This window comes from Abramis brama (genome assembly GCF_963993115.1).
Source record: "Abramis brama genome assembly, chromosome: 24".
NCBI classification, from domain to species: Eukaryota; Metazoa; Chordata; class Actinopteri; order Cypriniformes; family Leuciscidae; genus Abramis; species Abramis brama.
The window spans coordinates 8,017,711-8,039,042 of record NC_139986.1 but is presented as its reverse complement, the minus strand read 5'-3'; the positions used below and the strand labels follow the sequence as shown (position 1 = coordinate 8,039,042).

The following is a 21,332-nucleotide window of genomic DNA, read 5'->3' as shown; positions in this document are numbered from 1 at the left end:
CCAGATTTACACTTTCTAAAATGTTAAACTTCTTGGAACAAAAAAAAAAAAAAGCATAAAATAAAAATAAAACATCTGTTATTTCAATAGCATACAGTAGAGTGTGAAGGAAAGAAGTTGCACATATGATTTGTGATTCTACATTGTATTGATCAAATGTATTCACACATTTCAAAAACAAATTTTCGAAATGTTTGTTAATTACGTGATGTTGTTGGAACAAAGAAGTTAATGACCAGAGCAGTGCAGCATCCAGACAGTTTAGAGAGCGCACACAAGTGTGAGTGCACACGAGTATCTGCAAACAATGGAGGAGCAAAGAAATGCATGCGAGTTAAGAGTATTGCAATATACAAGCTTTGTAAAGCAAAGGTGAAGTATGTTGGAAACACTATAGCAATTTAAAAAAAAAAACAATTAGTGGGCTTTTACAATGTGCATGTTTGCTGCAGTCCACGGTCTGATTTCACACATACTTGATTCAGCTGAACCCTGGTGCATTTTCAATAATCTTGCATCATCACAAACATGCACGGTACATGATAGAAAACAGGACGCAGGTCAATATATATTGTTTTTTATTCATTTGAACAACACTTTACTCTATGTGCGTCGCACGAAGGCGGCTTTCTGCTGCTTGCAAACAGACTCTTTTGAGGAGACAGTGGATTGCGAGCCATTCATTTGTCACTCTCACATTGCACTCACACTGCATTGTCACTCTCGTTCGTATCCAAGTTAAACCATCACCACCGGCGTCATCTCCGACATGCGTTTTGTTGAATTAGCTTTGTCGTCATCAGCTGAATCGCATGCGCAGGTTACAGGTTACTACAGGTGAACCTTTGTGGATTCTGTGGTATTGGTTATGAAAAACCATAACCTTAACATTTAGTACAAATACAAATGCACAAAAACTGCTATTGCTTAATAAAAAAAAAGAGGTTACACTTTATTAGTCCACATAGTCTACTAACTATAAGTAACTTTGCAACTACATATCAACTAACTCTCATTAATATGCAACTACATGTAAACTAACTCTCATTAGAGCATTAGAATGTTAGGGTTCGAGTTAGTAGATAAGTTGAATGCAAAGTTACTTATAGTCAGTAGAATGACCATCAAAAATAAGTGTTAGCAGATATTAAGCAAACAGTTTACTAGTACTCTACTGACTGGTACTTGATGTAGGTTTTCAACGTCGGTGTTGTTGAGAATGCCATCGGCGTTTCACCTGGCTTTAAACTAGTTTAACTCCCAGAGGGCCAAACATGCCACAGGTGCTGCTAAACTGGTATTAACATCTGTCTCAGGTGATCGCATCACAATTAGTCAACCAAGACAGGTTGACATTTATATTAAGAGGAGGACATCCAACACTTAATGTGTTAGTGTGTTGTGGGGGGGACGCAAGGAAAGGAAACAAGGATGCACAAATAAGAAATGAGAAGAACCTGATGCGTGCTGATGTCAAGCATACTGAAGATCCAGGAATTCGTCTTCCAAGGGTTCTTCAAATTACTCTTCCCAGATTTTACAACTGTATGGTTGTATACGTTTAAATCAGTACCGTAATAGACAGCAAAGAATAATGGCATGCTATCACAACGTGCATTGGACCACTTTACACTTATTTTAGAACTGACTGCTTGTTAGTAGCACACACAAGACAAATGACAATTCCATGTTTACAAGTCAATACACACAACAGCCAGTTGTAGAATATCCTTACACTCAAAAAAATTCTGGGTTATTTGTTCAATCCAAACACTGGGTTGAGCCTGTAGAGTAGGCCTGGGCGATTAAACCGTATCGGTATTTATGAACGGTACACCTCCATTGATAATAAAAAACCCCACTGGAATTTTAGATGTGCGTCAGGCACCCTTATCAGTGGCGCAAGTCATTGTTACGTTTTAATGGATTTGTTAGCCTATCCAGTTGAACCCACGAGATGCGGAGCTGCTGCGTTGTTCATTCAAATCATTGTAGAAATAGAGAAGCTTAACGGGGAAACGATCTTGGTTATGTCAAAACCGAAACTAGTCCATTCACACGAAACGCATAATCTGCGAACTTTCTACACGGATATCTTTTTTTTAAATTTTTTAAAAAATTTTATTGCAAGTTAAAACATTGTAGCTTATACAAGGTAAAAGATCAATGTCATATACACATACAGAAGAGAGAGGAACATGCAGAACACGGATATCTTTGACTGTTGTCTCGCATAAGACAGCGATATTTAGAAAAGGCATGTAAAGTTCAGTTCAACTTTTAAAAAAAAAACATGTCTTGAGACTGTGTGGGTTTTTTTGTTCCATTCCACTGCATCTCATGTTTTTTAATGCAAAAAAGTACTCTTTTAGCTTTTTGTTAGAGATCGACCGATATATCGTTTTCCCAATATTTTTCCCGATATTTAAGCATTTTCCCATTATTGTGTATCGGTTTTGTAATATTGGATGCATTTTATGCTTATATTTATGGGGAGTTGATAGTCTCCCCTATCATTTATGTTCTCCATTTGAAAACATTAGACTTTTTAATAATAATGCTGTTATAAATAAAAAGGTGTTATGTTTTAATTCAGGCGGTTTAGAATGATTTATGCTTTTTTAATTCGTTAGAATTATTTTTACATGCTATATTCATTACCTGTTTTTTTACCTCATCAAATATTTTATTTTAAAAAAAGAAACTTCAATGACAGTGCACTATATATGCATAGTTTAAATTTCACCTTCAAACATCAATAAATGGTCTGAAAGAGTGCATATATATATATATATATCAGGGTACCCACACCTTGCTTAACTTCAAATTCAAGGACCTTTCAAGGACTTTCCAGGTCCAATACCCTCAAATTCAAGTACCTTATTCAAGTACCTTCAAGTACAAGACTTAATGTACCTCATGCGGGAAACACTTAACGTAAATGCGCTTAACTAGTGTAAATCAAGCAAGCTAGTATGCATAGGCCGTGAAGCGTTGGCGAAATAACACATTAGGGGACCGGAGTGAATATGGAATTTTTTCCAGAAAACTTACTGCACAAAATAAATTCAAGCACTTTGCTATACTAAGGACTTGTCTCTATGTATGTTTATTTTCAAAAACTTTCTAGGGCCTTGAAAACATTTTTTCAGATTCACAAACTTTCAAGGATTTCAAGGACCCGTGGGAACCCTGATATATATATTTTTTTTTTTTTTTTGCACTCTTTCAGACCATTTATTGATGTTTGAAGGTGAGTTTTAAACTATGCATAAATACACTGAATTTGTTTTGCAGGGTTCAACACTAAGGATTTTATTTGTTTTTGATCCATATAACCTTAAAAAATAAGGTTATGACAACAAAAACTACTAGCCTAACTCATATACATTTTAAATATCGTTAAAGACAGTCAGTAATAAAATAAGAACAAATAATCAAATTACGAGCAATAGCACAAATAAAAACAACAAAACAAACACATTAAATAGCCTAAACAGTTATTTTTGGGTTTTGTCTAAACTAGATTTTCAGGTACACAGTAATCAACTGTAAAATATCACTGCATGGTCTTCACTGTATAAATATAGATTAACTCTTATTAAAGTTATTATTATTATTTTTTGTCTTTTGTTTGCTTAACATAAAAACAGAGCAGCAGGAATATTAGGCTGCTGTCACTTTAACAGTGGCACGGATCCAATGTACTTTTGTAATGTTCATTTAAGACATAACCGACTATATTTATGATGATACTCATCAAAACGGGCAATTTTACAATTTTGTGTGAATGTCCGCACAAGCTCAAGAAGACGTTAAAGTAATTCCCAATCTGTGAGACGTGGCGTTCTGGGCGCGTGCTTTGGATGTGTGTTGCTGCGCACATTATATCACACAACGCGCCAGTACCAAACTGAGAGACGCAGGTACTTTTGAGCCCTGTATTGTCCTATGCCTTAATAAATTGGGTAAAACAAAAATACAGTGGTTAAATTCAAACCACTTTTGTTTAAGAAAGGTTATTAAAATGTTTCAATAATTATTGATACCGAATTATATGATTTTTTAAAGCTGTAACGCCAAGTCCTACTGTAGAGTTACTTTGAGTTTTTACTTTTTGTGTTTCTTCTTTAAAATACAGATTTGTATACGTTTTATTTAATCTACAAAATCGTTACTGTGCAGTATCATCATTTAATTTTATACAAAACAACATACAGGGACGCGACGTGAGTCACCTAAACCAGTGTCGCATCTGCCTTTTACGTGATGGAAACGCCAAGACACTTGTTGTCAGAATATATTAAATGGAAATACTCGCGGGAGTTTCTAACATTTACAGGTAAGGATATAACCATGAAATGTAAGTTATGTGCTGAGGAAAACATGTGTCAAAGCCATTAAACAGCACACGCATCTGTCAAAGCAAGACAGGGCAAGACGCGATAAATACTTAAGCTTTTGTTTGAAGCGCTTAAAGCATTCTCATGTTTCAGACAACTTGGATCATGTACCTTTCCCGCAGCAGCTCACTCTGTGTCCTTCGCTATTTTCCATATGCGTTTTGTCTTTAGAAATGGGTTCTTCACTTCTGTAAAGCGGCATGACTAACTGATGGACTAATCGTTTATCAAATTCGTTGTCAATTATTTTCCATTGTCGATAATAATCGATTTTATCAGTTAGTTGTTGCAGCACTAAAAACATACATTTTCAATCATTTTGATGTTAAATCCACTATTGTTTTATATAGAATTGTTCTATAGTCTATACAGTATTTGGTGCAATTACATCAGAAGTAACTTTAAATTACAGAAAAATTAAGAGTAATCCATAACTTTACATTTTCAAGGAAAACTATTTAACTTACAGTAATGTTAACTTAAGTAATTTACACCCAACACTGATTTGAAAGGCAGGGCGAACCCAAGCCCAACTCCGGCACAAGAACCAGCACTGTTACGTGGAAACAGGATAAAAGAGAATGGTTGATTACACTTTAATTACTTTTAAATGTTGAATTTTTACTTAGAATCTTTGTTAAACAAGCTTAAATGTAGGCAATATTGTACAAAGTGGTATAAAATATGCTACTGTAAAATATGAGACTAAAATATGAGACTTGAAAATAAAGGAAGTTATCATGTAAATAGTTGAGAGGATGTAAGTTAATCTGTAATTCATGTAAGGATAAATAAATAAATAAAGTATTATAGTAAAAATGTATTTTCTAAAATGTTTTACAAGGTTGCAACAACTAATCGATAAAATCGATTATTATCGACAATGGAAAATAACAACAAATTTGATTAAGGATTAGTCCATTAGTCAGTCATACCGCTTTACAGAAGTGAACAACTCATTTCTAAAGACAAAACATACATGGAAAATAGCTGGGTTAAATAAACCAATGGGTTAAATAACCCAATTTCCTGGGTAAAATTAGCTCAACATGTGATCTGTCCCGTTGGGCTACAAACAACGAATTTGTTAACTTAAATAAGAGTGTACCCAACCTCCCAAATGAAAGTCTGCAACATTTACGTAGGATACATGTCCATGTGGTAACTGCAACATTCATGAGTTTATTATGTGGCTTATGCAACACACTGAAGATAACACAGGTGCAAACACTATAGGGATAAAGTTGCTAAATATAGTGTGCTGCATTGCACACAAAAGAGAACCAGAAAGCCAGCATCTATCTGCCAGCTTACACCAATCTGTTATTAGCAACTTCACAGCTTTGGACTGTGAACTCTGGTGGAGTACCATAATGTCCAGTAACGTCCATGTGAGTGTAGGGCTGTGACGGTGGCTTTTTTTTTTTTTTGCAGGGGGTGGGGGTAAGGTGACGCACATAAACTTAGCAAAGCGATATTTATTAATAAAATAGGTTTAATAAGATACTGAAAAGCTAAAAAGCTACCACAAAGTGGTAATGTATCTGTTTTTGATAAAATTAAACTTGCAGCTTTATTATTATTATTAGAGGGATGCTCCATAGATGCAGATAATGCACACACACACAATCTCTCTTTCTGTTGCTAAATCATTTTTAAAAATGTTATCGTTCCCAACTAATTGATCTCTGTGTCTGATTTAAAGCGTGCAGAATACCAAAAGTTTTGTTGGGGGACAGTTGTATCATCATTCTATCTGTATAAATGCGTTGCCTTTTTGGAAGCACACACACACCAGGGCTCAATGCTAAGGATTTTTTTCTACTGGCCCAAATTGTAAAATAACACTGCATAGTCTCCAATGTATAAATCAAATGTTTTAAATTTAATTAAAAGTCGCAAAAGTTATTCTTGTTGTGTGATTAACATTAAAAACCACAGGCAGCAGAAAGAATATTAGGCTTTAAGACTTTAAGACCTAGGCTAATTCATGGATCCAATATAATGTTATTCCATTCCACTGTGCTACTTTTCCATTGTTTATCAACAATGCTATAAGGATGACTTTAACTGTTGTCTTCTGCAGCGTCTAACGCATGACACGGCATTCTAAAACGTGGCACGTTGAGTAAAAAGAAGTTTCTCCCAAAATTCCAAAGCAACTGACATAGTACAAGTTCAGAAGAGTGATATTATCTTCTGCAAGAGCAAGACATGAAACACGGGAATGTGAAACTGAATTACTGGTTAATGTGTGAAATACACTATACAAATAAAAAAATAAACAAGGACGAAAGCGAAAGTAAAATGCTCATGGCAGCACAGGCATTCCTTTGATTAGGGAACTGAAAACGCTCACTCTGCTCCGTGCCAGTGGACACGCACCGTTTTGAATGCCCGTTCACATTTGACTTTCATTTTCAAAGGTTTCCTGCACATAACAAAGAACACAAGTCATGTCTGATTCGCAAAAAATAAATAAAAATAATTATGAACTTATGAACCCAGTTCTTTCTAATGAGTCAGTCAAAAATATTCACTAGCAAGTCATAAATTAGAGATTTCAAAGACTGATTGATTGATATGTCCAACTCTAAATAAACCAAAAACCGTTACTGTGGCATTAATTAAACAACATGTAATTAAAGGTATAAGACAACAGTGTTTTGTTGGATATATTAATATTGGTATTCTTTAGAAAATGTCTGAAATCTAGGCTATACCAAAATGTTAAAGATTCCCTTTTACAAAAAGTTGTGTTTTGATGGTAATTGTTTAATTTTGGCACGCTTTGATAGAAAAGTAAGCTTCAAATTAGGGCCGCACAATATTTTGTTTTTCTGCAATTACGATATAAAAAATATAGCCTATGTAGGCTAATCCCCTGATGACTTTAAATCTATGTGGAAAGAATTACTCATTCTAGAATGATTGGAGGGATATTGTAGGGGAGTGAATCTAAATAGAAAAAGAAAAGCAGGAATATTAGGCTGTTGTCACTTTATGACCAAAATCAAATCCAATATAATGATACGCATCCGTTTTCTTTTAAAGGGACACCAGGCAAGTCTGAGTGTTTTTTCTCTACGAAGCTCCCCCTAGTGTCTGGTAGTAAATGCTTTCAAACACTCTGTTGTAAAAACGAACTGTTGTCCCTCCCCCCTCGCCACGAGCAACCCAGCTGAGCAGAGGAACAAGCTATTTCAAAACCAGTTAGGTCTACCGAGGCAAGTGAAGCAATGTTTTCTTTCCAACTGATGGCGATTTTTTTATTTATTTTTTTTATTGTGTTGTCATGCATACTATTATTTTTACCGGGAACGAACGATATGAACGAGGCGAACTACTGCTTTGGTGTTTGTTTGTTTTTGGGAGAATGGGCAGGTCTATAAGTTAATCTGGTAGAATGACGGTTTACCTTTGCTTGTCTAAGAAAACATCAGAACGTTTGTTCTACCTCAATCATGATATGTGCAACATGTTTATTGCCTATTATCAGACGCATTGACAGTGACATAAAATAAAAGTGTAAATTACACAAATAAAACCGACAGAGGAACGGCCAAACAACTACAGAAATCAAACGTGTTTGCTAATGACAATGCTAACATCAAAGTTATAGTATCTAGCGTACTAGTAAGCCCGTAACAGACAGCGATCATAATAAAAACCTTTACAGACAATAGCAAACATCCTGAGGTCGCAATTACTTGAAATTTAAATATTAAACACAGTTTATTCCAAAGATACTTACAAGTGCAACAGCAGGATCAGCATCCGGCCAAATACGGCCAAAAGCACCGAGGGGGAGGGGTTAACAACCATCCAACATTTTTTAAGGTGGAACGAATAGTTTGACGAATAAGGAGCTGGCGATAAAGGAGCTGGAGTCAGCCTCGTATCCGTTTTGCAGGCTTCTGTTTCTCTCAGTTCTCACCATTCTGAAAAAGCCGGTCCGATATTTACTCGAGTCTGACTTCTTGCTCGGTCAGTCTCCCGTTTCCTCTTTCGTTGGTCCTCCGACAAAGATTTCCTAGCTTTCTGCATCTTTTTTACAGCCTCAGCCATAACTCAATCTATCGTTGCCCTTTGCTTATAGCTAGCCGGTGCTTGAATGGGGGCGTGTACGTGTGCTGTGCCGTCAAGCAATTCAGCGAGACCTGATATCACGCGATACTTCCTGACGCCGACCCGCCGGCCCAAAGTTGCAAGTGAGTTTTTTCCCGCTCTCGGGCACCATGGGGGTGCGAAACCACCACCATTCAACTCGAAATAAGTAATATAACCATTCCACTGACTCCAAAGCTGTTCAGTTAAGGTTAAAAAGTTACCTAGAGCACCTTTAAGTTCATGTGAGCCTTAAGCGACTGGGTTCGAACGGATCAACTACGATCCCTATACGTGACATTGCACATCCTGCGATGTGACTATCGTGGATGTGCACATTGTGATAGTGATACTAAATATATTGTGTCCAACTTAAAATCATGTGAGTTATGTGTCATTACCAAAGAATAAAAAAATCATAATTCTAACACATACAAAAACAATGAAAACATCAGAAACAAGCAAATGTGTTCAACAGTCCAACTCACAACTACAAAACACAAATCCTAGCAAAACCCTGGCCTTATTCTCATTTCTAAAATTCACAATGCATCTCATCACTTCTCATTAATGTAACAACCCTGTTTGCTCTAAAAGTTGAACTTTTTCACTTGATATTAATGTTGCAGGCTTATAGCAGGCTCACATTCTCACTATTTTCAAAAAGTAATTAACTACCCATAAAACATAAATCACAACGTCGTAATGTCAGGCAGAATGCCTGTCTTGTTTTTATTAAAATAAATGCAAATTAGAGATCAGCCAATATTAGCCGCTTTTCCACTGTCAGGGCAGTGCGAGCCAGGGCCGACAGCGTGCCGGGCCGGGCGGGGCCAATAACCTCTGACTACAGCATCGATATTTGACCTATGTTTTACAATACATTTTTTACAGTGACAGTAATTTATTAATTTGTGTCAGGAGTGCACATCAATCATGCTGAATTAAACTGGTATTCTATTTAACATTACACATAAAAAGAGAACACATAACTATTCAGTTGCACCAATTCCATTTATTTACGATCACAGAAATGCACAAAACAACTCCATTAAAGCTTTTAAGTCCCAAGGCTTAGGCTACACATTTAGAAAAATACTGATAAAATATGTTTACATCAGATTTCATTAGAAAGAGTGAGTATTTTTGTCCACAAAATTATGTGATCTGAGGAGGTATGAGCGATTTCATAAGTTATGCCTCATACGAGTCAATCGGAGTGCATGGCTTTAATGACATATCTTTTTTTTTCTTTTTGGACAGGTTACAGTAAGGCAGAATGGATGTGAATGGGGCTCTTTTTAGAGCAGCAGTCAGGAACCTAACGCTCGCCAGGTCTCAACTGCCATGACAGCAATCAACAGCAAAGCGCTTACGTTTCTATGGTAATCTAGAGCGTTCCAGCACTCAGCTTAGTAGCTTGTTTGTGGTAATGATGAAAACAATTTTTACAGCAGCAGAAATGTACAAGTATATAAAAAAAAGTGACTGGACAAAGATTTCCTTTTATTTAAACTGGTGCTTTGAGACATTTCTCCGGATACTTTCGCTTTGGCCGTAGAGAACTTTTATGTCTTATAAATGTGTCGTATTTATGGTAATCCATGCAGCTTTCAGTTGATGATACTGATTGAAGTTATTAATAACGAAATATGCATGAATTAGAAAGAAAAGCGAGGGATGTGCTTGATATTAAAAAGAAATATTAAAAGCGCTATAAGCCACGAAACTGAATCCGCTACTGACAGGATGCTTTGTGTGCGCGCTCCGAGTGGAACAAGTGCAAGCATTAGCCTTTGTCTTCGGTTGCGTGCATAAAAGGCCAGATACACACAGAAATATGTTGAGTATTCACGAAAACAGTAGATGTAAGCACTGTGCGCGTTTTTTTAAAATGTGGTCGATTCGATATCGATTCTCAAAAGACACAAATTGATATTTTTTCCGTAATTTTTTCCGCAAACATTGGACATAATATCTGATTGATGTTAATCTTATTACAAGTCTTCTACACAAAATATCATCCTCTTACATTGGGCGACATTGAATGGCGACATTGCGGACCCTGTCATTCATTCAGTGCTTAACATGGCTTTCAGTGTGACAGTTGAAGGAACTGTCACTGTCCCGATCAGACCAGTCCTGCATGGTCAAGAAAGTTTATAATTTGCACGCTTTTTCAAGCCTTGCCAATTTAGGAATTCAAGTGAAAGAGAACTCTGTGTAAGTTTTGTGCGCACACACATCTGCATCTCAATCATTTTAGGCTGCACGATTAATCGAAATTAAACCGCACTCGATTTGGCAAAGGCTGCGATTATTTTATCCACAGCTTGTCAGTGAAGTACGGCACTGTGATCAGTAGTAAATGCTGCTCCATCTCAAAGCCAGAGGGCGCTCTTGCGCAGAAACTCCAAATATGCCCTGCAGAAGTATGCCCCATCATTCCAGGAAATCCCTATGGGCATCATACTATCTGTAGCTGAATAAACAGAAGATTGAAAAGCTTTGATTAAACATGACTAATAAACACACGACTGCCTTATTTTGTGTTAAGCCACATCATCTCACAGGAGGATGCTCAACTGTCGTTATGAAGTGAGTTTGGAGTAAAAACGTTATTAAATGTTGTCTTTTGTTGTACAAGAGGTTCATAAATGCTTCTCATGTTTGGAAAGATGTTTGAAGCACGTTGCTTTTGCAAACTAACAAACTTATAAGCGACTCAAACTCGCAGAGCTGTCAGATGGAGCAGCGTTTACTACTGATCACAGAGCCGCTCTTCACTGACAAGTTGTGCATAAAAAAAGTAATCGCAGCCTTTGCGATTTCATAATTGAAATAAGCCAAAACGGTTTAAGTGCGATGTCATGTTAATTGAGATTAATCATGCAGCCCTAATCAGAGTGCAAATAATACATTCTCTTTCATGTCTCCCTGCATTTAAATGGACAAATTCACACAAGTTTATCTCAAAATGCCCGCCTTTGCGAGTAAACATAGTCAGTTATGGCTAAAGTGAGCAGTAGAGAAAGAACATATCATAATGGATCAGTGCATTATGTCTTAAAGTGACAGCAGCCTAATATTTCTGCTCTTGATCAAACTACAAAAGACAAATAAATAGCCTTATTCCCTGTCCTTCACTGAATAACGTTTTTGTAACTTTAATAAGGATTAATCTTTATTTAATTTGTACAGTGAAGATTATTTGCAGTGTTATTTTACATTTGATAACTATTCAATTTCTGTACCTGAGAACTACTGTTAGACCTACCTAAAAAACTTAAAAGCACTGATTATGACATTTGTATCTTTGTTTATTTATTTGTGTTATTGCTTTTTGTTTAATTATTTATTTGTTCTTTTTTTTTATTAATGACTGTTTACTTGTCTTTAATTATCTTTGACATTTTTATTAGTAGTTTTAGCTGTGGAATCAAAATTGGAATCGAGAATTGTTACATTTCACTGGTATCTACAATTTTGGGTATCATAACCTTATTTATTATACATGGGTGAAAAACAACAACCATTTTATTCATCTATGAACCTAATAAAGGTTACACACATGCATGCATACATACATAAAATATGGCTCTTTGGTCAAAAAAGGTTCCCTGACCCCTGTTTTAGGGGGAACAAAGGCAGAAATGTTATATTTTAAAGGGGACACATCAGGAAAATCTGACTTTTTCCGTGTTTAAGTGCTATAATCGGGTCCCCGGTGCATCTACCAACCCAGAAAACGTGAAAAGTGAAACCCAGTAACTGTTTTGTTAAGGCTTTCTCTGCATGAGCAAAAAAATAAGCCGATCAGATTTCGCTCCCCTTCTGACGTAGGAAGGGGATCTTATTATAATATTACGCCCCTTAATCTGTACATTTCCATCCTTGGCGCCGACATTTGGTTTTCACAAAACAGTGTAACCACTTCTATCTCAATGGCAGAGGTTCAAGCAAAGCATGCAATCTCTCGCTCAGGCTTCATCCTTGTAGTATTTTGAACCAAAAAATTTCACAATTGTCTTATAAAGACCTCAGGGAACTGTGTCAACTTGCGTAAAAGATGTGTGTTTTACACAAATAATTGTGTAAAACATGACGGTACATGCAAGTCAATGAGATGAATCAATGTAACTCCACAACAACTACATAGTACATATATTTTAAGAAGACAGTCTGTATGTTTTTTAGCAAAAGCAACACTGTATCTCATTGTGAACCCAATGTCTGTGTGTCTGGGGAGGTCATTCAAACAGTTACACAGTTTAAATATCTAGGCATTATTCTTGACTCTACTCTATCATTTAAACATCAAGTGAGAAAGGTAGTGCAAATAACCAAATATAACCTAGCGAACTTTAGGTATATAAGGAACTGTTCGACAACACCTGTAGCAAAGCTATACATGAATACTATGATAATTCCTCACCTAACATATTGTATGACAAGCTGGACCCAGGTATGTAGTACAACACTAAGGCCTATTTTATCACTTCACAAACAAGCACTTAAAGTATTGGACAAAAAACCCAAACTTTACCACCACTGTAACATTCTAAACAAATATAACCTACTCAGTTGGGAAAATATTTTAAAATACAGTGATGCATGCCTAATCTATAAGATCATTAATGGGAAGGCTCCCCCACCACTCTGCACTTTTATACAGCAGAAGTCATCTAGCAGCAGAACCACAAGGTCTGCCGTAAGAGGGGACTGTGTAGTCCCTCTTATGGCGCTTTTCCACTGCATGGTACGGTACGGCTCGGTTCGGTACGGCTCACTTTTGGCGCATTTCCACTGCATGGTACGGTACGGTACGGCTCGCTTCGGCTCGCTTTAAATGGTACCACCTCTGTTGAGGTTCCAAGCGTACCGTACCGATACTAAAATGTGACGTGAAAACACTGCAGATCACTGATTGGTCAGACAGAATCATCACTACCAGCGTCATTGTATTTACGACACGAGACACTAAACCCGCTAGATTTAAATAGCCAGTAGACAACAGCCAGCGCTGTAGCGCCTGTTTTAAAAGTATTTGCTTTAAAAAAAATATATATTAAAAAAAAGAGTATAAACTTCGAAAAAAGATATGGCTGAATCGTGGTCAGTGGACGAGGTGCAGACGTTCCTCTCGTTGGTTGCCGTGGAGTGGATGGGGAAACACGGAATGAAAAATTCGCATTTAATATGATGATATCATGGCAGTAGAGACGGCAACTATAACGATCAGTCCCACCCACTTTGAAGCGGTACTAACTGCAGTGGAAAAGCAACCGAGCTAAAGCGAACCGAACCGTGCCGTACCGAGTCGAGTCGTACCACGCAGTGGAAAAGCGAAGCGAGCCGAACCGTTCCGCGCCGAGTCGAACCGTACCGAGCCGAACCGGGCCGTACCATGCAGTGGAAAAGCGCCATTAGGTCCAGTTCCTTTGGCCAATTATGCTTTTCTGTGAGAGCCTCTAAACTATGGAACCAATTGCCAGTGGACATTAGAAATTCCACCTCACACCATACATTCACTTAAATGAACTCCCCTCTTAAAACTAAAAATATATATATTATTTGTGCTGCATTTTTTTTTTTTTAACTGTGTTTACCAGCATTACAGGGTTTACGCCGTTACGGCGTCATGGTAAAAAGAAAATATAACTTTACACACAAAAGGTTAGCAAGTGATCTTTTCACACTAAAAACATGTAACATGAATGTCCATATCTTGCAGCTATACTATTGAAGATGATTACAGTCAGTGTTAATGATATGACATGCTCTTGCTGTTTTAGTCCATGAATCAGATCCATGTACAAGACAGTTATAGGGTGACATAAGGAGGACAAAACTTCTGTCACACGCACGTATGTTTATACATTCAAAATCAGATTATGGACTTTATCTTATCAGAACTTGCGGAAGACTGTGGCAGTGAGCAGTCAGCACAAATGCCCACAAATAAAGCCATAAATTACGCTGAACACAGTTGAGTCAAAAAACTTTAGTCAATATTTCTATAGCAAAGCAGCTACATTAAAGACTTTATACTTAAAATAATGCTTGACTTTTACAGATTTAAATAAAGACCAGCATTGTTGGAATACACTATGAAGCTCTCTAAGAATCAGTGACAGAAATCCTGCCACATCAAACACTGCTCTACTGAATTCAGACTTGGTTTCCAGGTATCACTGGTAGATGACAGTAAACTGAGCACGCTAGGGCAAGGCAATCCTTCACCAGATACTAGTCTCGGTAACTTCTCACTGAGACGAATGTGACGAAATAGCAACTTGAAACTCAACAGCACAGGGACTGGACATTAAGTAGCCCAAACCAGAGGGCTTTTGGTGTCAATGATCACTGAACGCATGTAACACCAGACAACATCCAGGTACCGTGGGACTTATGAAAACAACACTGGCTGTATCACTGCAGAAAATGTGACCGTCATTCCCGCTGTGACATTGAATTTAAACAAAAACACCTTTTTGATTTAGCAGTAACTTAAGAACGAAAACTGGGTGGTTGTTTACAACTTTTGCTTTCCAGTCCGTTTTCTTAAACAGTGTTTGTATGTGAGCAGATTCTGTGCAAGGTCGAGCAGTGATGAATAGGTCTGATCTGAACTCCTCTGGAGAGGCTGCCATTGATGCAGCTGAACTCAACCAATTCTCATGTGTCTCATTAAACCACTTAAAGTGAAAATTGGTCTCCTACTATTATGAGAATCATTCAGCAGAGCTGCAGAAGCAGTGGAAAGGCAACGTTCAGTGCAAACTGTGCAAACTATCAATACTGCCTAATATATGTTCTACTATTTACATTTCAATATATTTATATTTCAATAATCATGGTAGCAAGTAGTGCCCATTTATCATTTTTAAAAATAAAACAAAGTGGCTAGTTTGTAATGCTGGTCTTAACTGTCAGTAGTCTAGTCAAATAATGAGTGAATTAAATGACACTGGAAATGAAATGTGCATTCTGTCATACAGTGTGTGCATATTGTGCTCTGCCAAAATGTGTAGGCTAGTCATTCCTTTCATACAGAAAATGTGAAAACTGTGCACAGTATATACTGCAGAAAACAATAGTACACTGTAAAAAAAAAGACAAATTTTAACTGTAAAAAAAATTATACAGTAAAAAAATCCTGTTCATTGGTTCCCAATGGGAAACTGTAATATATCTAAGCTTAAACTTCATGCAATTACTCTTTTGAAATACTGTTAAATGTAACGGTTTTGGAAGTTGAAATTATTTTATAATGAACTGACATCCCCAGAATTCCCTGTGACACCTCACACTTGACGTTTCTTCTTAGATTTCTTTGTCTATCAGTTGTGTGGGGTTTTCTGTTACATCTTATGCTGTTAAATTAATGTTTATTGCATTATTATGTGTTATCATGATGTGGTATCACTGTATGCACCTTCTATATATTAGTATTTACCTCAGCTTGTGGAACAGCGACTTTTGATGAACTTCATGTGCTTTCTCTTTACCCCGTTTTGTTATGGTGGCTTTTAGTGTTAGTTACAAGACAGATTTAGTAGTTCATTTTTTTAATTACAATTTTAAATAGTAAAATATTTGTACACTGTATTTTTTGCCATTTTTTCTGGTAACCACAGCAGTGATATTTTTTCTTTCTTTAAAATGACAGGATTTTTCTTTTTTCACAATGTATGCTATTACATATTAAATATATAAGCATAGCCTAAAGGCACCCACACACTACAAGATAATCAATCAGGCTGATTTTAAGCCCGATTCCGACAATCCTAGGGAAAGTCCCGATTATCTTGATGGCTCTACAGATTATCTTATCAGTTTTCCTGTGGCGCGATGTGTTAAGAGTGATTGAATTTGCTCGGAAGAACGTTTTTCTTTATTTTCAGCAAATTTTCTGTTAAGCAGTCCAAACACTATTATGGCATGTCTTCTTGACCGTCTGTTTGTTTACTCTTAAGTCATTTCAACATGATAGATTTTGCTAAATTTCCTGTGTTCACAGTCGGGGCTCTTTGGTGAAGAAAACTAAAATGAGATGGGAGGAAAAATTATTTGGCTATGCTTTTGCGTTCTCTTCGCAAATGTTTAGCATTCCCCTTAGAAACTTTGCGTTCACTCGCGTCTCGCAAAAAACACAAAAGATTTGCGAGCGGAAACAAAAGTTTTTGCGAGGGAACACAAAGGTTTTGCGAGTGGACGCAAAGTTTCTCGGGGGAACGTGAAACATTTGCGAGAGAATGCAAAAGCACTGACTTGTTATTTTTCCTCCCGTCTCAAATTTTCTTTCCATCACCACGTCCCCTAAGGGTTCCTTAGAACTCTGGTTGTTTGTGAATGGAATATGTTAGTGTGTGGTGTGCTGTCTTGGTCACATCACGGCACTCCAAAGACTTTAGGAACAAAACTGTTAAATATATGATTTTTTTATTTTTTTATATCGTCATGTTTACTCACCCTCAAGCCATCCTAGGAATATATGACTTTCTTCTTTCAGACGAATACAATCGAAGTTAGAATGTCCCGGCTCTTCCAAGCTTTATAAATGCAGTGAATGGAGGATGACATTTTGAAGCCCAAAAAAAGTACATCCATCTGTCATAAAATAACTCCACACGGCTCCAGGGGGTTAATAAAGGCCTTCTGAAGCAAAGCGATGCGTTTGAGAAAGAAAAATATCCATATTTAAAACTTTATTAACTATGATAGAACTAGCTTCCGACAGACGGCCGTACGCATCGATTTACGGCGAAAAAGTAACCCCTGACCTAACGCACGACGTATTGACGAATGTGGAAGCGCAGAGGAAAGAGCAAAACAAGACACCAGTCACGAATTAGCCTAGATGTCTAAAACGAGAAATGTCTGATGATTTCGATATAAGAGATGGAGCTTGAGTGTGTTGCCCAGCCTTATTTATTTGAACCGGAAGACGCATAGGAGCCTACGCTACTCCTACATGGCATCAGGGGTTACTCGTTTGGCCTAAGACGACTTGCGTAGGCCGTCTGCCAGAAGCTAGTTATTTTAGTTTTTAAAGTTTTAAATATGGATATTTTCCCATCGCTTTGCTCCAGAAGGCCTTTATTAACCTCCTGGAGCCGTATGGATTACTTTTATGACGGATGGATGGATGCACTTTTTGGACTTCAAAATCAGAACTGCCATTCACTACCATTATAAAGCTTGGAAAAGCAATGTTTGTTTTTTTTTAAATATAATTCCGATTGTGTTCATCTGAAAGAAGATATACACATAGGATCGCTTGATGGTGAGTAAATCATTGGAAAATTTAAATTTTTGGGTGAACTATCCCTTTAAGTGTCTTTGGGTGGATGACAATACAACGTTATTTACAATGCAATACATTAACTAGACTATATGAACACGCACATAGCCTACATATACATACATATATATGTGTATGTATGTATGTATGTATGTATTAAAATGCTAACCTTTAACAATACTTTTACATTTTTCACATTTATTTTATAATAATTTAGCTGTTCACTTCAATATTCCTGTAGTAAGACAAAACAGATTTAAAAGAAAGAACGAAAAATATCCCATGTAGTCCCTTAAAAAATACAAGCTCATAAAAACTATTTACAAGAATTGCACGCGAATTAGAAAATAATGGTTGTAGACGCCGTGTAACACGTCACGTCACACTGATCTGTCACTGCGTGACATGTCATGCCAACTAACCCTGTACAGCAGGAAAAGCATATAGTACTTCGTGCTAACTTGATAAAAGCTGGCACAACTAAGGAAGTTAGAGTCCCCAGTTATACAATCAACATGTTAAAGCAGCAGGTTAACCCTTGGGATAAATTAGCCTGGATTGAAGGAAACTAGTTAGTTTAGCAGCTCTTATCTTGACTCGAGTAAGATGGCTGGACCCTTGTGAAAACAAAACAACTTTGTGCCACCAAACGTCGGTGTGACGTTTACTAAACAACGTCGTCCACACTTTACTCAACTGAAACTAACATCGACATACAAACTTATTTTATAACCCAGATAGATATTTTTCACGTTATTTCCTCGTTGTCCTTTAATGGTCCCGTATGAAATGTAATACTTTCGTTTATTCTAATGGTGAGGGAGTTATGTCATTAGTTAAAGACCTCAATCAAATTAAAGACGTAAAGCCGCGGATTGATATATGCGCGCTCAGACTTTATAACAATCTGTCATTAGAATGTTTCAGTGTTACTCTTCTCACAGTTCACTCACACAGGCTGCAACTATCGCCACTTTCAAATGCAAACCAAAACAACACTTGTTTTTCAGTTCAAACATCAAAATAGCGCGCATTTTACCCAAACGCAACTATAAACATTAGCATATAAACAAATAATCACGGCAGAAAGCGTATGTAATGATGAAAGAGTAGCGAATGCTTACGGAATTGATGCAATTCTTTTTCCCTTTCCAGCTTCCAGCCAACTTAATTCAGAATGTAATCCAAAAAGAAACTTTTCCCAAAGCTCTCATGTGGATTAAGCGTTTGGTACGATATTTCAGGTCGAAACATTCCTCATTTGGGTGAAAGAAGCATAGTTTTCCTCGATTATATGAATTTTAAAGTTGTAGCGTTTACTCCATCATGGTGGCCATGTTTAAGAGAGACCGAAACACTGCCTGTCACGGCAACGGACAAATAGACCCACTTTAACGTTTAAGACAGTGTTGCCTTTTTAAACTGCGCACAACTCGTACAGAACATCTATAAACCGAATATATGAGGTGTGATGTGCAAAACATGTACGTTATTTCTGTTATAAACTGCACGGAGGTATTTTTAAAAAGTCTCACTGACCCTGCGGAGTGATACACTAGGACATACTCAAGGTAAAAAGTCTTCTCAGTCGTCAGCGGTGGGCGGCAAAACGCGGAAGTAGATTCTGGAAATTGAGCTGGATCGAGTCCCATGTCGCCTATCAGCATAGAAAAGGCAGTATTACTTAAGACCCTTTGATCAGTTCCTATCGCAAAAAAACAACAAATATTTTCAGTTCTAAATTGACATTTCTTAAATGCCTGAAAATTATGCATTTTAGAACATCACAAATACCAAATGTTAGAACTAATGTGTAAACTAATGTTTTTTTTTTTTTTTTTTTTTAAGTAAACCCTGTACTTTCTCTTTGTTTATAGGCTACATTATATATTGTGTAAATTGCTTTAAATTACAGTTGCATTCTTGACTTTGACATAGAGACTGTATTTTTCTAATTTCCTTTACTCTGTATCACCCACTATTACACTACATGTGCTATACACTATTCTAAAGGCATACTGTAAGTAAATAATAAAAATAAAAAAAAGATAAATTCCTAATAAAACACTAATTTCCAGGTCAGCTTTTTTTCTTTTTTTTTTTTTTTTTTACGCAGACATAGTCTTTCTCTTTTATAATGAACATAATTAGCTAATCCATGCATGCTGGCATTTTATTCAGTTTATACTTTTTTATTGTATTTGTAATTAAAGAATATTCTTAGCAGCAATGCAGACAAATTCAACAGATAAATGCACAGTATTCCATTTACAAATCAGATGATCGTTTGTACTCAAAGTTTAAACTTTCGTTGAACTACAGAAATAAAACCCAGGATAAAGGAATAAAATACATAAAAGCAGTGTTTTATAAGTACATCAGTAATTCTCTGTTCTTTTCTCCTAATAAAAAAAAAAGAGGCTCATTAAAGGTCAAGGATTCTAGGGAAGATGTCCAAAGCGGTGCAGGTGCAAGAGGAAATGAGCTCCTTTGCCTGAAAGAAGCACCAGTGTTTGAAAGACAGTGTCTCACTGATGCTTTCATCGCTCTGCTTCAACACGTTTCCTCTTTCCCGCTCACTGAATGATCCATGCTGTGTGTGTGAGAGACCTAGCGCATGGGACTGGTTTAACAAGTAATACAATTTATTATTTTCAGTAACAAACACTTCAGGGATTTTTAAGCGGTACTTTATAGATTAACATTTTCTGCCCCTAAAATGTCATTTAAAAAAAGTAAAAAAAGTAAAAGAACGATAACTACACTATCTATCTAAATAAGTCCTTAAAAACTTCACAACATTTTCAATAACTTCACAAATGAAAACAAGAACCTTATTTTACACATTTGGGCTGTAGACAAAAAAAAAAAAAAACGTTAAAAAACAACGTACCACTATTTCCCTAAATAGTGGTACGTTGTTTTTTAACGTTTTTTTTTTAAATAATGGCATGGGGGGTTGCTGCCTAAAATAAACTGAAACATATGGAATAAAGCAAAATATGGAAAGGGTCAGGGCTACTAAATGAATGGCAATAGCCAAAGACAACAATCCAATCAATTCTTGAAGGACAAAATCAAGTCTCGCCCCACATTATCTTGTTCAAAAAGCTGTTTCACTTGGATGTCACAATAGGAAAGAAAATACGATCATAACTTCTGTTTCATGCGGACTTTAATTACACTTAGTCAACTTAAGTCAGCAAAAACTGCAGAAAAAAAACAGCAATCAGGCCCTTTGCTTTTGCACAGTATTAAAACATTACAAAAACATAGTCAATGTTTTTGTAATGTCAACCTATTCTCTATTTATGTCAACTTTGATGCTGAATAAAGTGTTTCTCAGTTTTTTCTAAGTGAAAAACAACCCATTTCTGGCCTAATTATTCTTTTTTTTGCTAGCTGATGAAGTGCTAAAGCTAAATGTAAATTGTGTGGTATTCGCTCGGTTCAGAGACTTATTTTTAATGCACTGGGTAATGAGAGGATGTACATGGCCTCAGTTAAATGGGATA

At 36.6% G+C, this 21,332-nt stretch overlaps 1 protein-coding gene across 4 annotated transcripts in view; it reads right to left on the bottom strand.

The window, feature by feature from the left end:
- The window catches only part of kmt2ca (lysine (K)-specific methyltransferase 2Ca), a 145,344-nt gene extending 126,168 nt beyond the window's left edge, over positions 1-19,176 (bottom strand). For all 4 annotated transcript variants that reach the window (XM_084103256.1, XM_084103258.1, XM_084103257.1 and 1 more), the window contains exon 1: positions 18,942-19,176. The gene's annotated coding sequence lies outside the window, so the exon portion shown is untranslated. The remainder of the gene's footprint in view (positions 1-18,941) is intronic.
- Between the last annotated feature and the right edge of the window lie 2,156 nt (positions 19,177-21,332).